Source organism: Eumetopias jubatus, unplaced genomic scaffold (genome assembly GCF_037043125.1).
Source record: "Eumetopias jubatus isolate StellerSeaLion01/CBP00866 unplaced genomic scaffold, mEumJub1_p1.0 scaffold_1, whole genome shotgun sequence".
Lineage (NCBI taxonomy): Eukaryota > Metazoa > Chordata > Mammalia > Carnivora > Otariidae > Eumetopias > Eumetopias jubatus.
The window spans coordinates 72,554,469-72,574,450 of record NW_028274807.1 but is presented as its reverse complement, the minus strand read 5'-3'; the positions used below and the strand labels follow the sequence as shown (position 1 = coordinate 72,574,450).

General features: G+C 40.7%; 1 protein-coding gene across 2 annotated transcripts in view; it reads right to left on the bottom strand.

The window, feature by feature from the left end:
- Window positions 1-19,601, bottom strand: part of ATP13A3 (ATPase 13A3) — a 94,409-nt gene extending 74,808 nt beyond the window's left edge. Inside the window, exons 1-2 of one of the 2 annotated variants that reach the window (XM_028100971.2) lie at window positions 19,481-19,601; window positions 18,688-18,731 (exon numbers count right to left, since the gene is read on the bottom strand). The gene's annotated coding sequence lies outside the window, so the exon portion shown is untranslated. The remainder of the gene's footprint in view (window positions 1-18,687; window positions 18,732-19,480) is intronic. The other variant, XM_028100974.2, reaches the window with a different exon arrangement.
- Window positions 19,602-19,982: the final 381 nt, after the last annotated feature.

Genomic DNA, 19,982 nt, shown 5'->3' with positions numbered 1-19,982 from the left:
CTGTATCAGCAGCACTTTCAAAAGCTGGCTATTGATAAAAATAAAACTAAGCATAAAAATCCATTCAGATGAGAATTTTCAGCCAAATATTGTTTTGACTCTTTTTGAACTGTTTTCAAAATGATTAAGATATTAAAATTTAGGATTTTTAAATTCACTGACTTTAAATGGGTTCTCAGAAGATATACCCTTGTGCCACTGGTAGAGCTACTATTGAATAAGTCACATCTAGAGAGCACACTGAAGTCCCAATTCCACAGTGCATGCCTCAGCCTTGATGTTATCTAAATAGCAAGGAGCTCATAGGCTATTGTGCTTAACCAAACCCTTCCTTGCATTTACAATGAACATGATTTTTTATGTGAGTAAAAACAGCAGCACAGGACAAAGTGAAGCTATCAGGAATAAATCTCACTAATCAAATGCGAATTCTTGGAAGTTTACTTATTTTTTTCACATTATATAATTACTAAGAATCACCTGTAGTGCTCTAGGATAAGAGTTAGTCATATCTCATTTCCTAAAACAAGAGGAGTTGGCCTAACAGGCACAGAAATCCCCAAACCTCTAAGCCATCTTTGCTTCAAACCTGAATTTCTTATTAGTTGGAACAACAGTTTTATAATAGTATGTGTGTGGGAGGTTTTCTTTAAGGATATTCCACGTATGTACCCAGAATTACAAAGTTGGTAATTTCGTAAAACTCGAGTAAAACTTCAAGGAAAGCTATTTTGAATAACACATTTTTAGTTTTTTACTTCAGTATTTGCCAAGTTCAAAGAGATGGAAGTAAAACACTAAAATTAAAAATGTATTACTCAAAATTCACAAAACTAAGTTATTCTAAAAGAAATTCTTAATGTTTTTTATAAGTTTGTAACATATACTCTGCAGTTTTAGAAATTAAAACTGCATTAGGTTTTGGGGCCACTTTGTGGTGCGCGGGGCGCAGTCAAGTGTCTAACTCTTGGTTTCAGCTCAGGTCCTGATCTCAAGGTCATGGGATGGAGCCCAACATCCAGCTCGCTCAGCGCAGAGTCGGCTTAAGACCTTGTACCCCCGCCCCTCCCCACTGCTAGCTAGCGCATGCGCGCACTTTTTTTCTCTCTCTGAAATAAAAAAATAAATAAATCTTAAAAAAAAAAAAAACCTTTTGGGCCACCCTGCACAGTTGAAAGACAGAATGAATCATCCTACTTGGCTCTGTAGTTCTAGATGTTTTTCCTGAGACTTAAACATGCCTACTCGTGTTAAATAAAAATATGACGAACCCATCTTTAAGGACCACTCAGCAAAAGGTTTTTTAAAGATCCTGAAGTATAAACAGTTCAGCCAGCACTCTGAATATTATTTCATTGTCAAATCTGTAGCATCCACAGCAACTAAGATAACCTTCTGCAATTCAAAAGCAGTTCTCCCGGGGCGCCTGGGTGGCTACGTCGTTAAGCGTCTGCCTTCAGCTCAGGTCATGATCCCAGGGTCCTGGGATCCAGCCCCACATCGGGCTCCCTGCTCTGCCGGAAGCCTGCTTCTCCCTCTCCCACTCCCCCTGCTTGTGTTCCCTCTCTCGTTGTGTCTCTCTCTGTCAAATAAATTTTAAAAAAATCTTAAAAAAAAAAGCAAGTTCTCCCTTTGAAATATAAAATACCCTAATACATCTAAAATCCTTAATCTACTCACTGAACAACTTCAATTTTAATAGCTATACAGGTATTTGTGTAAAAGAAGTTTTTAAAAAACTCGATCTCCTAACTACAGAAACCAAACTGTCACAACTATTTATGAGGGCAAAACTTAACACTTCAAGTCAGCTCCTAACAATAAGAATGACATAATATAATTTAATGAATACATGGAAATTTTACAAGGATACCAGCTAAATTTTAACAAAGCTCTAGTGAATACCCATTTTATCACTTCCCATCTTGAACTTTCTCTTATAATACATGCTTTTGTTTCTGTGTTTAGGCTTAAGGAAGACCATTGTATCCAATACACACCAAACCAAGACTATTTACATTTGTAAAGTGCAGTCTTTGTATGACACTTTTTTGTATGTTACAAAACAATGCGATAGCTAAAACAAAATAAGTTATAATTAGGAAAAATAATGTAATTATCTGTCTTAGGATCAATATTAGAAACATTAAGAGCTCAACTCAGCCCACACTACAGCGTACTTATTTACATACATTTTTATCACTTTTACTAAATACTCTATTTAACAAATCAACCCTCTTTTATTCAGAGAAAACTCCATGTGGTAAGAGTGTCATCATTAGGCAAAACAGTGGCTTTGAGTTATTAATCAATTGCAAAGTATTTAATTAGTAAAAATGGGAAAAAGTAGCTCTGAAGTGACAACTGGTATCTATGTTTTAACTTTTGCTCTGTAAATATGGAAATTGTAAAAATTGTTTTAAATACAACATAATACAGTGTTTGCATTTTTAAAATGTCTACTTACATGAATGAGAGATTTTCATTTAATTGAAGCTACTTTGATTTTTTTTTTTTAAAAGATTTTATTTATTTGAGAGAAAGAGAATGAGAGACAGAGAGCACAAGAGGGAAGAGGGTCAGAGGGAGCAGCAGACTCCCCGCCGAGCAGGGAGCCCGATGTGGGACTCCAGGATCATGACCTGAGCTGAAGGCAGTCGCTTAACCAACTGAGCCACCCAGGCGCCCCGAAGCTACTTTGATCTTAAAACTTTTAAATTTCCTCTTAAATCTTCCTCATGTATTAACTTTTCAAAACTTCATATTCAAGGACTGAGAGTTACAAAAGTGTTATAACTGATAAACTGATTTCAAAATTTTAGCATCTATTATGAAAAGTGCTGCAGCAGGCAATAGGAAATAGTAGATAGGATCACTGCAATAAGACCAGTCCTACAGACTGAATATTCAAAACAGGCAGAATCAAAAAAGGCCTAGAAAGAAAACTGGCATCTACCCTAAGATAATCAAAAACCAAAACAAATGGAGACAGTGGCTACTAGTGGTGGCAGTGTATTGCAGAGTGAGAGTGAGAGACTTTAGTGCTTTTTCAATGTTTTTTACCATCTACATGTAATAATATTTTAAAATAGTTAAAGAAAGAAGGCTGAGCATATGTATAAACTTCTAATTTTACAATGCATGGCCAACCTTGGGTGTGAACTTGTAGGAACCTGCAAAACACTTCATGGTGCTCTATCAAACCATTCTCCTGATTCTCTGGATCTCTCTTAATTAGGTTTTTTTTACCCCAGGCAAGATAAAGTGGTCATTTTGAAGGCCCCCTTAACAAATACATTTCTAGAAAGCGAGAATGTGATTATATTTACTTTTACATCCCCTCCACATTTTGGCTCCACTGAGGAAAAGCAGTAGCCATTGACACAGCATAAAATAGCAGCAAATCCTAAGTTATTTAATCAAATTAATCCATCTAAAAAAAATTAATCCATCTACAAGCGTTAAGTAAGCATATATACCACGTTCATTACTATATTAGCAACTGTAGGAGGTAAACTACTTTACCCCCAAACACACACACACACACACACGAACGAGCACACAACTCAAGAGTGAGCTTTAACTTGTTTTTTAAAAGGCAATTCAACATGAACTATTTTGCAAGTTCCTTCACCTGTCATGGTTTCAATTTCTTCTCCACTGAAATGAGACAGTTGTAATAGTCTGTATGATTCATTCCAACCATGAAAGTTTTTACCTACATTAAGTATTGCCTCTGTACGCATCTTGCTGTTGCACTCTTTCACCACTAGGTGATGTTCCAACATTGGTAAGGAAAAGGGCTGACAGTTTTCAGTAGCCTTAATAGAAAAGCTGATCAAAAGTGGTTATGGGAAGTTTTAAGACTTTTTTGTTTAGTATGACTGGAGGTACTAATCTGGGAAAGCAGGAGTTGGCTAAATAATACAGCCTCTGTTTCAGGTGTCTCAATGGAAAAATAAGACACAAACACAAAACAAATGATAATGGTGATGGAGGGGAGAGAAGGCAGGTATGTTATTGCCTTTACAAAGATCACTCCCAAGTTCACAATTGTCTGAAATTAGAATTTAGGGATCTTATAATGTTGTGAAGCAAGGGAGGGGAGAAGAGTAACATTTAAAGAGCACATGAACCTATTAGAGAACAAGATGAGGTAAAGTATAAAATTATGTGGTAAAACACTACTTGCCCATTAAACTGGAAAAAAAAAGGAGCACCCTTATACACTGCTGTTAAGAATGAATCTGGGGGCACATGTGTGGTTCAGCTGGTTAAGCGTCCGACTCCTGATTTAGGCTCAGGTTATGATCTCAGGGTCAGTCATGAGATTGAACCCCACATCAAACTCTATGCTGGATTTGTGGAGCCTGCTTAAGATTGTCTCTCTTTCCCCCACTGCCCCCTCCAAAAGAAAAGGGGGAAAAAAAAAAAAGAGTGAATCTGTACTACCTTTTTGGAAAACCAACAGTATATTAGAATTTAATACTCCAACACTTTGATCCAACAATCCCAATTAGAAAGGCATGTCACATGTACATACACATACATGTTACCACTAACTGTTTCTTCAAATTCATGAAATAGAGAATATGAGTTTTGTGCTTTGGGGGTAGAGAGGAGTACTTACAAGCAGAAAAACCTAACTGAAACAAGTTTTAAAGCAAGCACTAAAGAAAGTGTTCTCTGGCATTTAATACAGTAAGGAACTGACAAATCTAGAGTTCTAATAACAGCTTGTATAAACAACCCAAATTGGTAAGTGAGCTTAACTGCCCAAATAAAAGCTACACTTTTAAAAAGGATTTTTGTTAAGTAATATATGAATGAATGTTTCTTCCATTTTAATGCAAATTAGTGATTATTTCTTCTAAAATGTAATACTGTTAATCCAAATCCCTAGTAACTTGACATTTCAATCAGCAATTTAAAATTAAAATTTAGGGGAGGGATGGGGTAACTGGGTGATGGGCATTAAGGAGGGCACATGACGTGATGAGCAATGGCTATTATACACAACTAATAAATCACTGAACACTACACCAAAAACTAGATGTACCGTACGTTGGCTAACTGAATTTTAAATTTAAAAAAGATAAATAAATAAAATTTAAATTTAAACATTCAGGGGCACCTGGCTGGCTCAGTTGGTAGAGCATGCCTGGAGCATATGGCTTTTGAACTTGGGGTCTTAAGTTCAAGCCCCACACTGGGTGTAGGGCTTACTTTAAAAACTAATGATAATAATAAATAAAATTTCAAGTCACCAATTCTAAGACTCATACTATCCACATGTTTGCACAGAAACCAGGATATAGTTTAGATAAAATCTTATAGTTGCTATTGGCAGGTGACCATTATTATGCAGTGGTCATTGCATGCACTGCTTGAAGTTGGTCTCACTTTTCATAGTACTGTGTCATTTCAGCTGAGCAAAGTACTTTGTTGGTATTACAGTGCTGAGTTGAAATTGTTGATTAAAGGTATTCAAAAAGATTACACTGTAGCTGCATTTTGAAACAAAAAGTAATAGTGTGCACAGACAGGTACCCAAACAGAGCAGCAAGGTGCAGAGGAAGGGCTTGGAGGAGAAGGGGTGGGGGTGGGTAGGGAATAGTCAAGAAGTGGGGGGAGAAGCGGGAAGAAAACATTACGGAAAATTATATTCTAAGTCTTAAGTAGTATGTTAAGAAGTTACACACAGAATCCAGGGATGTTCATTTTACTTATTAACAGCAAAACCCAAAATAATTTTTCTTTATTAACTCAGCATGGTTCACTTCAGGATTACTGTATTGTGCTGGCAAGAAAGCAAAATCAGTTTTACTCATCATCTGTACTACACTATGGTTCACATTTTATTCTTCCAGACATTATGAAGACCTGAACCTGACCACAAAGGAAGCACAAAATCACTAGGAAGCAATTCTGTACAAAAAGTGCAATCCTGCTAATTTACAATTATAATTGATAGGCACTTCGATCACCTTTTTAAAATTACGTAAATTTGTCTTTCCACTTTTACTCCTTTTCCGTAATTTGAAACCTACCCATGTTGACTCAGCATAGAAAGGAAGTGCAAAGCCCTTAACATCTGCATTCAACAAATACTTCAAAAACACACTTTAAAATTGCTGCTGAGGAGGATAATGGCCTTACTCATGGTACAATCATCATAGAAATCTGAACTTTCTCATTTCCTATGGTCATTCTGTAATCCACTATCCAGGATTTAAAAAAAAAAAAAAAATCAATGCATTTGGGTACTATGCCAAACATAACAAAAGTAACTGACATTAATACAGGGATTTTTAGTTTACAAAACACTTTTACAGGCCTTTCCTACTCTACTTACCAGTTTTCAATCAATATCATCTTTTAAAAACAGGAAAAAAAATAATCTTCACTTGACCAAAATTAGCATTTTTTTACTTTCCCACAAAGTCAAGCATGGGGTGACTTTATATCAAAAAGCCTTACAAACAAATTAAGGAATTAGCATGCAGACAGCACCATCTTTCAAGGGTCTATTTCTCAAAAATTCATTTGAAAGTCAAATGTAGTTGACGTACTGACTAGGTTCCCAAGATGGCCCACAATGACCTTTTTACCTCCCACAATTCTGCTAAATTATACTTCATATTACAGTAGCCTGGGTCATGGGGCAGGCAGCCAGGTAACGAAGTTTTTAACTTCCTCTGCCTACTTCTTAATTATTAATATTCCCCAAGCCACCACATCCTCTGCCCACTACTTAATTATTAATATTCTCTGGCCTTCTCTCTTTATAACAACACAAAGGGCCAGGAGGGGCTCCACTGACCCATCTATGGTAAAAGCTACCAATAGCTGCCAATCAGTATTTTTGGCACTAATCTCTCTCCAGCTCCAGACCCACAGATTTAAACATCAACCATACATGTTTACATACAACTAAAATTCAATAGATTCATTTTATCTTTCTTCCAATCCCACCCCCTAACACGAACTATTCCCTCTACTCCTTAAATGAATATGATTTGCTAAAATTACACACCAGGACTTTGGAAGTCATCCTAGACTCCTTCCTATCCACAAGGAGGCACTTAGTCATCATTTCTACCTTTCTCACACCCACTTCACCAAGCCCTATCTCCATTGGCACTGCCCTCAACTCAGGTCCTGATGCCCCCTCTAGTCTCCCTCATTCATATCATTATATAATCCAGACATGATCATTTCCCTGCTTTAAATTTGAATAGCTTCCCATTGTCTGCAGCAGCATTTCCCAAACTGGTAAGAGCCCCTCCAAAATAAAAATTTTAAAAACGCATCCCCTGCTCATGTAAATTGAAGAAATACACTGGATTAAGCAAATTGAACAATCCTCTTACTAGCAAGACACTGAAAAGTCTAGGGGCACCTGCATGGCTCAGTCAGTTGAGCATCTGACTTCGGCTCAGGTTGTGATTTCGGCGTCCTGGGATCGAGTCCCGGTTCAGGCTCCCTGCTCAGCGGGGAGTCTGCTTCTCCCTCTCCCTCTCCCCTCTGCTCATGTTCTTTCTCCCCGTCTCTCTCAAATAAATAAATAAAATCTTTAAAAAAAAAACTGAAAAGTCTTAAAATGCACAATTCTATGTGTTTCCCTACCATGGGGAAGTAAAGTAGAAGAAAGGCCCAGTTGGGCTCCAAGGACAAAGTTACAACTAAGTGGAAGACATGTAATACTCCTCAGAATGTGGCCCTTCCTAGTTGTCAAGACCACCTGCCTTTCACCAATGGTTATCATTCACCTCTTACAAACCTTACATCCCATCTATATAGAACACAATTGTAGTTCCTCTAAGGGCTACTGTTTCTTGACTCCATTCCTTTACATACATTGTTCCTTCTGCCAAGAATGCCCTTCCCTAACAGTCTGGTTGAAAAATTCTTACAAGTCCTTCCAGACCCTGGGCAAGTATGTTCTCCACCATGCTTTGACTGTCCTTTCTACCGTCCAGCAGAGGATAGCTCCCATCTTTGTCTCTCCTTGTAAGAATCAGAACATTTGTCCCACAATGTTGGACTTACAGACTAAAAACCTTAAAGGCTGAAAACCAGGCGAGCACCCAGCAATGGAGGAGAATGAACGAGACAGAGCAAAACAAGGGGTGTGAGGGAAGGGTAAAATCTTCCAGTTTTTCTGGGTTAAATTTCACAACCAAGTACATTTTGTCTTTGGCAGGCTCCCACACTCATCCCAGTGCTTTTCCAACTCTCTCAGTACCAGCTCTCTCCCAGGTCCCATGGTGACTTCATGTAACCTTGCACACCCCCCATCTACAACACCACGTTCTTCAGTATCAACCACTACTTCTTCATGAAGAGTCATTCTGTTCAGAAATACATACATAAGTAAGTTAGGGGCGCCTGGGTGGCTCAGTTGGTTAAGCGTCTGCCTTCGGCTCAGGTTGTGATCCCCGGGTCCTGGGATCAAGCCCCAAATCAGGCTCCCTGCTCGGCGGGGAGCCTGCTTCTCCCTCTCCCACTCCCCCTGCTTGTGTTCCCTCTCTTGCTGTCTCTGTCAATTAAATAAATAAATAAAATCTTTAAAAAAATACATAAATAAATTATAACTTCTCAAAGCTGAGAAATAGAAGATAAATCTCCAAATAACAAAACAAAACAAAAAAAGTACAGAGGAGATGTGGCGAGTGGGCATCGTAGTTTTACCATGGAAAAGTCTCGGAGTATTCCTGCCTGGGCTTCCCTCAAGGGTTCTCACCTCTCCACTACATCCACTCCTGCACAGCAGCAGCACTGGGCACTACCGGCAGAAAGAGAACTGGAACTAGTGCTACTGCCATCCTTTAGGTCACCCATTCTTGGATTGAAAAGCTTTGTTCAGCTGAAAGACCATTTATGACCAATTTTTCATCATTCTGGAAAGTCTCACTAACATGTTCTCCAATGAACTTAAAACAGTGCCCTTATCCTAGCCAGGTAGGATCTTCAAATATACCCTATACCATTGCTGGATTTAGGAAAAGGCAAATTAGTTGAAAAAAACCAATGTTGTCCAAGTGTCCTAATAATTCAGGATAAATCTGTAAATATTAAATTAGCATTTAGCAAAAATCATTATGGCTTATCACCATTTCTGATTTCATAAAAAGTCATGTTTTAGAAAGTCAACGTCTGGGGCATGTGGGTGACTCAGTCAGTTAAGTGTCTGCCTTCAGCTCAGGTCATGATTTCAGGGTCCTGGGATCGAGTCCCGCATTGGGCTCCATGCTCTGGTGGAAGCCTGCTTCTCCCTCTCCCTCTGCCCCCCTCCCCCCCCCACGTGTGCTCTCTCTCTCTCTCTCTCTCAAATAAATAAATAAAATCTTAAAAAAAAAAAGTCACTGTCTACATGTGACAAGTACTGTGCTAAATGCTGGAGATTATATCCCTTGATCTAAGACCTGAAAGGTGTGAAGTTCATCAGGCAAACAGGCAGCAAAAAGAGAGAAAATAACAGAGGGATGGAATCCAAGCAGAGGAATTACCACACGCCGAAGTACTGAGATGAGAGGAGGCGGCTGGGGGGATGGGTTAAAGAGCTGATGGGCATGAAGGAGTGTACTTGCCATGAGGAACACCAAATGATGTATGGAACTGTTGAATCACTATACTGTACACCTGAAACTAATATAACACTGTATGTTAACTAACCAGAATTAAAATAAAAATTAAAAAAAAAGTACTAGGGTGAGAAATCCTAGAAAATGTCATGAATACAAGTTAAACCAGCTAGAGCACAGGGTAGCCTCTAGGGAACAGCTAGAAATGGGAGCTAAAAACCTGGGACAGGATCAGATTATGATGAAGGGCCTTGCCTGATAGGATAAAGATACGAATTAACGTGCATGGGATAGAGATTCTGAACTTTTTTCAACTGAAAGAGACTAAAGCCCACACCACAGGGCCACATTCCAAAGAATACAGTGTGAATGGTGTCTTCAGGACTTGTACAGTGCAGGAGCACTGTGTTCACCTGCTAGACTGTTTACCTTCAAGATGGCAAAACTCATTCATCAACATATATCCAACATCTAGCCCTGTGCTTGGCACATACAGGAACTAAAAAAGTACTGAATCATTAAATCTGCCACCACAATCCTGAGGCCTAACCAAGAGGCCCTAACCAAGCTTCCTTCCTTCCTGCCTGCCTATAAAAATCACAACTCTTATGTACCAAAATAATTGGTAACTGCCACAACTTTTAAGGGAACATGAAAAAAGGTCATTCACCATGGGCTGTATCAGAGGTAAGAAAGGATTCGGGGAAAAAAAACACATTAAGATGCTTCTGAACCTAACTAAATTAAGCACTTTATTCTGTTCTTCTCACCAAAAACTGAACAGAAAACAACCATGGGTTAGCTAAAATTCATTCATCAATGAACTCTAAGGCAGTGGTAACAACTATAAAAAGCTTATTTTCATATCAAAAGGATCCATGAAATAAAAATCTATTTTAACTGAGAATTTGTTAGGTTAGTCTAGTCTTTCAAATTTTTTTTAAAGATTTTATTTATTTTTGTGTGCGCACCCAGTGGGGTGGGGAGGTAGGGGTAGAGGGAGCAGCAGACTCCCCGCTAAGCAGGGAGCCCGATGTGGGGCTCGATCCCAGGATCATGACCTGATCCAAAGGCAGACGCTTAACTGACTGAGCCACCCAGGTGCCCCTAGTCTATTCTTTCAAATAATTTAAGTGCTCCAGACCAAATTAGGCAACTTGACTGCAGTACCTTATATTTAACTTAGCAAACTGAATCACATTATTATAATTGACATGTAAATAAGGATTCCATCTCTTATGCTTGGTGAAACAGTAAGGCAAAAAAAAAATTTTTTAAGGGAAACTTTAGGAAATCACAGCTGAAACTAAATTATAAATGAGCTTAGAAAACTGATGGCTTAAGAAGTTAAGGCACTGGGGCACCTGGGTGGCTCAGTTGTTAAGCGTCTGCCTTCGGCTCAGGTCATGATCCCAGGGTCCTGGGATCCAGCCCCGCATTGGGCTCCCTGCTCAGCGGGAAGCCTGCTTCTCCCTCTCCCACTCCCCCCGCTTGTGTTCCTGCTCTCGCTCTCTGTGAAATAAATAAAGAAAATCTTTAAAAAAAAAAAAAAGTTAAGGCACTGGGGCACCTGGGTGCCCAGAGTTCTAGGATGGAGCCCCATGTCAGTCCAGTCGGGCTCTCTGCTCAGCAAGGAGTCCGCTTCTCCCTCTCTGTGCGCACACTCGCTCACATGTGCGCACATGCACGCTCTCTGTCTCAAATAAATAAAATCTTACAAAAAAAAAGGAAGTTAAGGCATAATCTAGAGATGGATGAAAACTCTTTGGTCTTTGAAGAACTGGTGACCCACATTTAAAGAAATCAATCCAGGGGCACCTGGGTGGCTCAGTCGTTAAGCATCTGCCTTGGGCTCGGGTCATGATCCCAGGGTCCTGGGATTGAGTCCTGCATCCGGCTCCCTTCTCAGCGGGAAGCCTGCTTCTCCCTTTCCCACTCCCCCTGCTTGTGTTCCCTCTCTTACTCTCTTTGTCAAATAAATAAATCAAATCTTAAAAAAAAAATACCCTATGTTTAAAGTCTATTTGTGTACGTGTATGAACTGAGTTGTAATCAATCTCTTAATTGAAATTTCTGTTTTGCTCTCTCACTCCCTGTGGATCTTGCTTTTAAATGATCTGTTGATACGCAGATACTAGTTAGGTAAGAAACTGAATTGCTGAGAAAAGTGAGTTAACTATGTAAAGTAGAATTTACCGATTACACGATGTGGAACTTGATGATGTATGTAGACCTTCTCAAAAGTTTTAAATAAAAATATTTGAGGATGCCTGTCTGGCTCAGTTGGTGGAGTATGCGACTCTTGATCTTGGGGTTGTAAGTTTGAGTTCCGGGTTGGGTGTAGAGATTACTTAAAAATAAAATCTTGGGGCGCCTGGGTGGCTCAGTTGGTTAAGCGACTGCCTTCGGCTCAGGTCATGATCCTGGAGTCCCGGGATCGAGTCCCACATCGGGCTCCCCCTCAGTGGGGTGTCTGCTTCTCCCCCCGGCCCCCTCCCTTTCATGTTCTCTCTCTCTCTCTCACTCAAATAGTTAAAAAAAATAAAATCTTGAAAAAAATAAAAATATTTGTAACTGTTTTTGGGTGGTGATATGAAAGACAGTTCTACCTCTGATAGCAAGCTATATTAATTGACTCCTATTTTAGTTTTTACCTATTTTCTTCACAAGGAATTTGAGAGTTGGACATTGAAATAATGAAGTGTGAGACTGGAAAACAATAATCGTGAATTGTCACAGGTGATAGATTAGTCCCTTCTTTTTACAGAAAAGGAAACGTGTGGAGAGTAAGCAATAGCATGCCAGTAAAGGATCTGGGGTTAGACAGTTTTTGTCAGTAACTACTGTTAGTAGATTTTGTCTTTCCACTCTTGCCTTTGTTTTGTACTGTGGTAATGGCTCATCTCAGAACTCACTGTTTTTTTTTCTACTGAGAACCAATGTTAAGGATTGCTTTTGATTACGTGACAGACTTTTTTTTTAAGATTTTATTTATTTATTAGACAGAGAGAAAGAGAGCTCGAAAAGGGGGAGGGGCAAAGGGAGAGGGAGAAGCAGGCTCCCCACTGAGCAGGGTGCCTGATGTGGGGCTCCATCTCAGGACCCAGGGATCATGACCTGGGCCAAAGGCAGATGCTTAACCAACTGAGCCACCCAGGCGCCCCACATGACAGACTTTTATTACATTTTTAATAAGTCATGGAACAGTTCCCATATGTCTAGCATGCCTTCTTCTTTTTTAAAAAGATTTATTTGAGAGAGAGAGTGATTGAGAGAGAGCGCGCGACCATGGGGGCGGGGAGGAGCAGAGAGAGAGAGGGAGAAGCAGACTCCCCTCTAAGCAGGGAGCCTGATGCGGGGCTCGATTCCGGGATTCCAGAACCACAGCCTGAGCCAAAGGCAGACGCATAACTGACTGAAGCCACCCAGGCGCCCCAAGTGTGCCTTCTTCTAACAGCATCCCTGTTGCTCTGCTTTTTCCCATTTGTGAAATAGGATGAATAATGCATTACTAATTAACTTATTTTGATATACAAGACAAATGTTTGAGTTCCTAATTCTTTGTAATCTAAAGAGCTGGGTAAAGTGAAATCACCTTTTATGTGGGGGCTTTGGGCCTAAATTCTCATTTAAGGTAGAAATCCTGTATAGTCAAAATTACTGTTGAAAAGGTCCCTTACGAAGATACCAGTTTGAAAACTGGTTCTTAACTGACATACTGTTTTTCAATTCCAACAGCCAGTTTTTCCTCCAGCTTTTAGAATAGGTTACTTTTTTGGTGAGCTGGATCATAACTGGCTATGCAAGATACCTTTTGACAGGTGAATGGGACTATAGACTGGCTGAGGAACAGCAAATTTATAGTCTTCATTGCATTCTCTGGGACAAGGATGTAAAGGCAGGCATCCTGCCATCATTATTTAAAGTATTTTTTTCTTGTTTTTCTTTTTTCATGTAGCACAGATAGTTGAATGGGTATAGTTAAATGCATGTATGATGAGAGTCCACAATGTGAATAATGGAGAAAGAAATTAGGTATCTTTGAAAATCTGTTATTTCTCCAGGGTTACATTGGGTATTTTATACCACACAAAGAATCTAGCATAATTAAAAGGCTAGGTAATAAAGTTGGGAGTATTGGAGAACCATTTGTACTTTGTATAATTCTGGATTGATACTCAGCTGTATTCAATGTTAGTTAATGTCTTCCCTACTAGTAAAATCTGCATTTTTTTTTAAAGATTTATTTATTTGAGAGAGCGAGAATGAGAGAGAGAGTACACAAGAGGGGGGTGGGTCAGAGGGAGAAACAGGCTCCCCGCTGAGCAGGGAGCCCGATGCGGGACTCGATCCTGGGACTCCAGGATCACGACCCGAGCCGAAGGCAGTCGCCCAACCAACTGAGCCACCCAGGCGCCCAAAATCTGCATTATTTTGAAAGAGCTATAGGGGCACCTGGCTAGTTCAGTCACTAGAGCATGAGACTTGATCTTGCGGTTGTGAGTTTGAGCCCCACCTTGGGTGCAGAGTTTACTTAAAAATAAAATAACAGATAAATAAAACTAAGTAAGTTGTTGATGTTTTTCATGAAATTTAAAGTACCTGAACCTTAACATTACTCTTGGGATAGCACAGTAAAAAACACCAGTCTTTAAAAAAAAAAAAAAAAGTAATGGTGGCCAAAGATGCCTCGGGAGTGGGCATGGTATAGTGGTTAACATGTGGGCTTCAGAGCCATATACAAGTGACTTTGAGCTCCAGCTTCATCACTTACTAGCTCTGTAGTCGGGTTCAAGTCACTTAACCTTTTTTAGTTTCTTCATTTGACGAATGGAGGGAATAAAAGCTACCTTAGAGGACTGTGAGGATAAGAGGCTCAATAAATGGTAATATACTATGACTGGTTTAATAACATTTACCATATTCAAAACAAGTATCGTGAGTGTGTATGTGGGGGGAGGGGGGGAGAGAGAGAGAGGAGAATGTGTGGGGGCAGGACTGAGGACTGCCGCCTGTTTTATTTTAACTAGAGCAGCAGGCAGTAAGCACATAATGTTGTATTCAGGCTTTTCATAGAAAGATACCATGATTTTGCATCTTCGGGAACAACGTCCTAAAAGGCTCAAGCTGTTAACCTCATGTATCTCTAATGTACATTTTATTTGTATTTTTGTCTTTCCCTTTCTGTCTCTGGGTGTGTCATTCCCCCATCCTCTGTGTTACCGTTATCCATTCTCTTTCTCCCTGGTCACATTATAAAATGTAAAAATATGTGTAATTAGGTTGATTTAATGGAATTTTATGTGCCTTATTTTCATTTAAAAATACTGGTTAGTAAAAAATAATAAATGATAAAAAATTAAAAATAATAAAACAATAGAAAATACTGGTTAGTGAAATGTGTCTACATCTTTTCTTTAAAAGGAAAATTTGAGATTTTATTTTACTTCTCTGGCCTTTGGATTATTTTTATTTCTTTATTTTTTTAATTTATGTGACAGACAGAGACAGACACAGCGAGAGAGGGAACACAAGCAGGGGGAGTGGGAGAGGGAGAAGCAGGCTCCCCGCTGAGCAGGGAGGGGGCTCAATCCCAGGACCCTGGGATCATGACCTGAGCCAAAGGCAGACGTTTAACGACTGAGCCACCCAGGTGCCCCAAACACACGGTACTTTTTATTGCATTCTCAGTTCATACTAGTATTAGTGGTCTTGGGTGATAGGAATGCAAAAGATGTATCTTCACCTGTACCTTCAAAGAAACATGTCTCTGTGGAGCTCTGTTCTCAAAGGTCTATATGGCCTCTTTCCCTGGGGAGATGCCTTGTGGTACATAACTCCTTTTTTTAATTCGGCAGTCTTAAAGTTTGCTATTTGAGTTAATGTTTTACAACTCAGACCTAACAAAGGCCCCATTATGAGGCTTTGGGTCTAAGATGTTACCAGATCTGGTGTTGGGACAGTTCTCTCTGGAGAACTGTTCTATGGAAACTCTTCAGCAATCCACACCCTCAACTTTCTTTATTCTCAGACATTTGATTACCTGATCAACTCTCCCTTTCCTTCATTCCATTCTTCTCCCTACTTACTAATGCCGTTTTTTAACTCACGATTACAAAAGTGATAATTTTTTATTACCATTCATTCATGACATTTCACAGCACCTCTATTTTTAATCTTACTAATACAAATCTTGTGTTCTTTTATTATTTTTTTTTTTTAATTAGAGAGAGAGCCCAACAAAGGGCTCAACCTGAGCCGAAATCAAGAGTTGGACGCCTAACCAACTGAGCCACCCAGGCACCCCACTAATACAAATGTTTCATAGCTTATATAATCACTAGTTACCATTAGGTCCAGGACATTCTACCATACAGATATTACCTACTTTTCTCCAGATTAAATAAACCCAGAACCTTTTGCTTTTTTACATAAATCTTAAAAGATGTGTCCTTTTTTTTTTAAAGATTTTATCCATTTGACAGAGAGAGAGACAGGGAGAGAGGGAACACAAGCAGGGGGAGTGGGAGAGGGAGAAGCAGGCTTCCCGCGGAGCAGGGAGCCCGATACAGGGCTCCATCCCAGGACCCCGGGATCATGACCTGAGCCGAAGGCAGACTCTTACCGACTGAGCCACCCAGGCGCCCCTCTTAAAAGATGTGTTCTAATTCCAATGCCCTCTTATTTCTCTATCTCAAAATATGAAGTCAACAAAATTCAAGTAAGACTCTAACAATTATTTCCTTGCTTCTTGCATGTTTCCCGGACTAGTTAGATGGGTTAATAATTAGAACATGGTTTTAGTGACTACAGATTTATTCTCTCCATAATTCACTTACCTTCATTTCACACAAACTATGTCACAAAACCAAAGATTAAATCCCATCAGCTATCTCTGGGTTGGAGATTTAACCAGATGGCTATACAGCACATTCAGAATGCATTTCATCACTGGAACAAACCTTCTGCTGATGTATCAGGTAGATGTCAAGCACCAGATGTATCCTCTTTTAGCATACCACTATAAATTGTTTTAAGAGTGTTATCTTTCATTAAGTGATAAGCTGCTAACTCCTATTCAACTTATGTTCCATTCACAAAGTCTTCCACTTACTAAGTATATAGTTAGTTTAGGTTACCAAGTATACCAGTGGACAGAATCCAGCATTAGATAAACCAAGTAATCAGGATCATTTTAAAATTCTACTTCTGTCTTCCCAGATTTTTACTAATTACAACCATCACACTGTCATTCAAGTATAAAGTTCTTATTTCCACCATCACCCAGACCACTGGGAAAAAATACAGAATAAAGACAAAGTCTCACAGGATGCCCCCATATCACTGATCATGGCCCATCTCCTAGGACTATTAATCTTGGGAATAAAATATACTCACATTTTAAAACCTCATATTCACAGTGGTTACAAGACCACCATGTTATACAAGCAGAGCTTGATTTAGTATATGGAATAGAAGGGGGAAAGGGAGGACATAAGTTCTCAGCTAATCCTCAAAACTCTCTGAGATAAGTATTAGTATTCATTTTCAATAAAAAAGAATTAGAAGATGATGACGCTGATGATCAGGGAAGTTAAGCAACTTACAACATAAGGGACTTTGAAGACAGCCCAAATCTTAGCTCTCTGTTACTGTACGTGACAAGCAGTTTCTATTTCTAGGTTTACCAAGTCAGCTGTGTATGACTCTGGGCAACTTAACATCTCTGAACCTCAAGTTTCCTCATCTGTAAAATAGGGTTTAAATGAGATAATCCATGTTAAGTGTTTAATCCAAAGCCTACTATGTAATAAGCTTACTCAATAACTATTAGCACTGGTCAAAGTCAAACAGCTAGTTACGAAAAGTCAAAAATCAAACTCCAGTCTGATTTCCCAAGTCCACGCTTTTTCTAACACATTATGTTGTAGCTACCAACACACAATTATTATCCATATAAGAATCCATATTTGAAATATGACATAGGTGGGAAACTGATGTTACCTAAATAAGAGAACTATTAAGGGCTAACTAAACGAAGAAAAGTATTTTAGCTCCAAAATCTAATAAGCAAAACCACACAGAAACTTACCAGAAGACAATGTTTAGATATTCAGGCTTAACAAAGCTTTGTTCTAATTACCATAAAACTATTTTCCTCTCTATGTAGGAATTTATTATATTTATCTCAAATCAGTTATAAATTAAATTTTTAATTACCAAGCATACCCCAAATAAAGCATTCTGGTTGACCCGGGCAAAGAAATCAGCCCTCCTACTACATAATTTGAACACTGCATCAAATTGAAGCCTGTCAACTGTATTTTCAAAATAAACGGCTAGTTCATATTTTCATTTATAACTATACTACTTATAAACTGAGGCAACCAGCATCATCGCTTTTCCTACCCGATGTCCTGAGCAAATACAAGCTTTGCTGTGCTTCTAACAATGTTCAAAAATCTCACTTAGCTGTCTCAGGCTCACCTGATCTAGCAGTGGATAATGCAAAAGGACAGTAGCAAATGTAAACTTTCATAACAATTATTAATAATAGGTACTATTTGGAACTTCCAGGAACTGATCTGCATTTAAGAAAGGGTTGCTAAACCAGAATGGGATATCCACATACACTTATTCTGGCAACTGTAGCCTATTGGGCAAAGCAACAATCCTCTTGAGAAAAGAATTCCACGCATACTCCTGTGTAACAAAATGTATGTGCCCTGGTAGGAGGCTGAGATCTAACCTAAGGCAGAGCACTTTGAACTCTGAAATCACCCCTTAAAAGACAAGGAAATCAGAACACCTTCCCTTTAGCAACAAAGCCTTTAGAAAACAGTATTCATTTTGCAATCATCTTTAACGTTCCTGCATTTCTTGGATTTAAAAAAAAAATTCTAACTTCCTGACTCACAGAACTAAAATAGTCATTACACAAATGTTCTACTTACTTAGTTCAGAATCGTACATAGGGAACCTAGGTTTCTGTTTCTAGTTTTACGACTCCATACCCATTCATTTTGCACTAATGTAACCACTAAATATAGCTCTAAGACACTGACGATTAAAAGGAGTTAATTGCGTGAGTGATTCATACCTCCTATGTCCAGACACCAAGATCCAAGGATGTTTCTGTCAGATCTATGGGAAGAGGAAATGATAAACACCTGTCACAAAAGCTTTCCAAACTGGGAAGCCCCGAACTGAGTTACTGTCAATCCCCAATCCATTCCCCTGGCCACAACTCCGCTAAATATACATCCACTAAACCTGTGAAGGCAATGGGGAGAAGTAAAGGCCATAAAGAGAGTGGCACTCAAGTATTGGAGGAGAGGACCCCGGGGTTTTCCTAGTCCTCACTTAACAGAGTCAAGAGGCCTTAACCAATTAAAAGAAGTGACTTTTCCTCTCTGGGCCTCACTTAGTCATCCATAAAATGCGGTGATGTCAAGAAGCTCTTACTACTCCCGAGGTTAAGGACGAACTCAAGATGCCTTTAGGCAGCATCCGCAGAAACACATCAAGCGTCCTGCCCTTCGACCACACCATCTCCCGGACTTTCCAAAAGGGCTGGACCACTATCCCACTCCCCAGTCCCAACGCAAGCAGTGTGTCCAAACCAGCTTCGCACCCACAACGTGGATCCCTTTTTCTCGCCTCACCTGTCCCAGGCAGACATTCCGCGGTCTTAAGCGCTCCCCTCCCCACTCCACGCACCTCCCCCGGGAAGTGATGCGGGATTCTGGCCCAAGGAGCCGACCAGAAGCTCAGCTGGTACCTGACAACACCCTTCACCTCCTTCAACCCCCCACCATCACCACCACGACCCACCTACTCCACGCCCCGCTCACCCGGTCCCCCCGGCGCCGCGGGAAAACCCGACCACTCACCCGCCGCCGCTGCGCCGTCTCCTTGGCGGCCTCCGGGCCGGAGCAGCCGAGGGACCGCGGGGGGCCGGGGCCCGGGCCCGCCGCTGTCGCCGCCGCCGCCTCGCCTCAGCCCAGCCCCATCGCCCTCGGCGGGCGCCGGCGGCCGCGGGTCGCTCGGATTCGAGGCGCCGCCGCCGCCGCCGCGCGCTGCGTTCGGGGTGAGGGGAGGGAGGCGCCGCGGCCAGGCCCCGGCCGAGCCGGGCACAGGGGCGTCCGCGCTCTCCTTCTCAGCGCCCGCGGCGGCGGCGGCGTACAGCCGGGACACAGCGAGAACAAGGGAGGGTGGCGGGGGTAGGCGGGCAGGGGAGGGGGGCGGTGTGCACTCCTAAACGGCCTCCCGCCGCCAGCGACGAAGCGAACCCCCCTCCCCTCCGCCGTGGCGCCCGGATCACGCTGCGGGGAGAGCCGGCGGGCGGGGGAGCGCGCGCTGCAAGCTCAGGACTCCCGCGCCCGGATGTGAGGT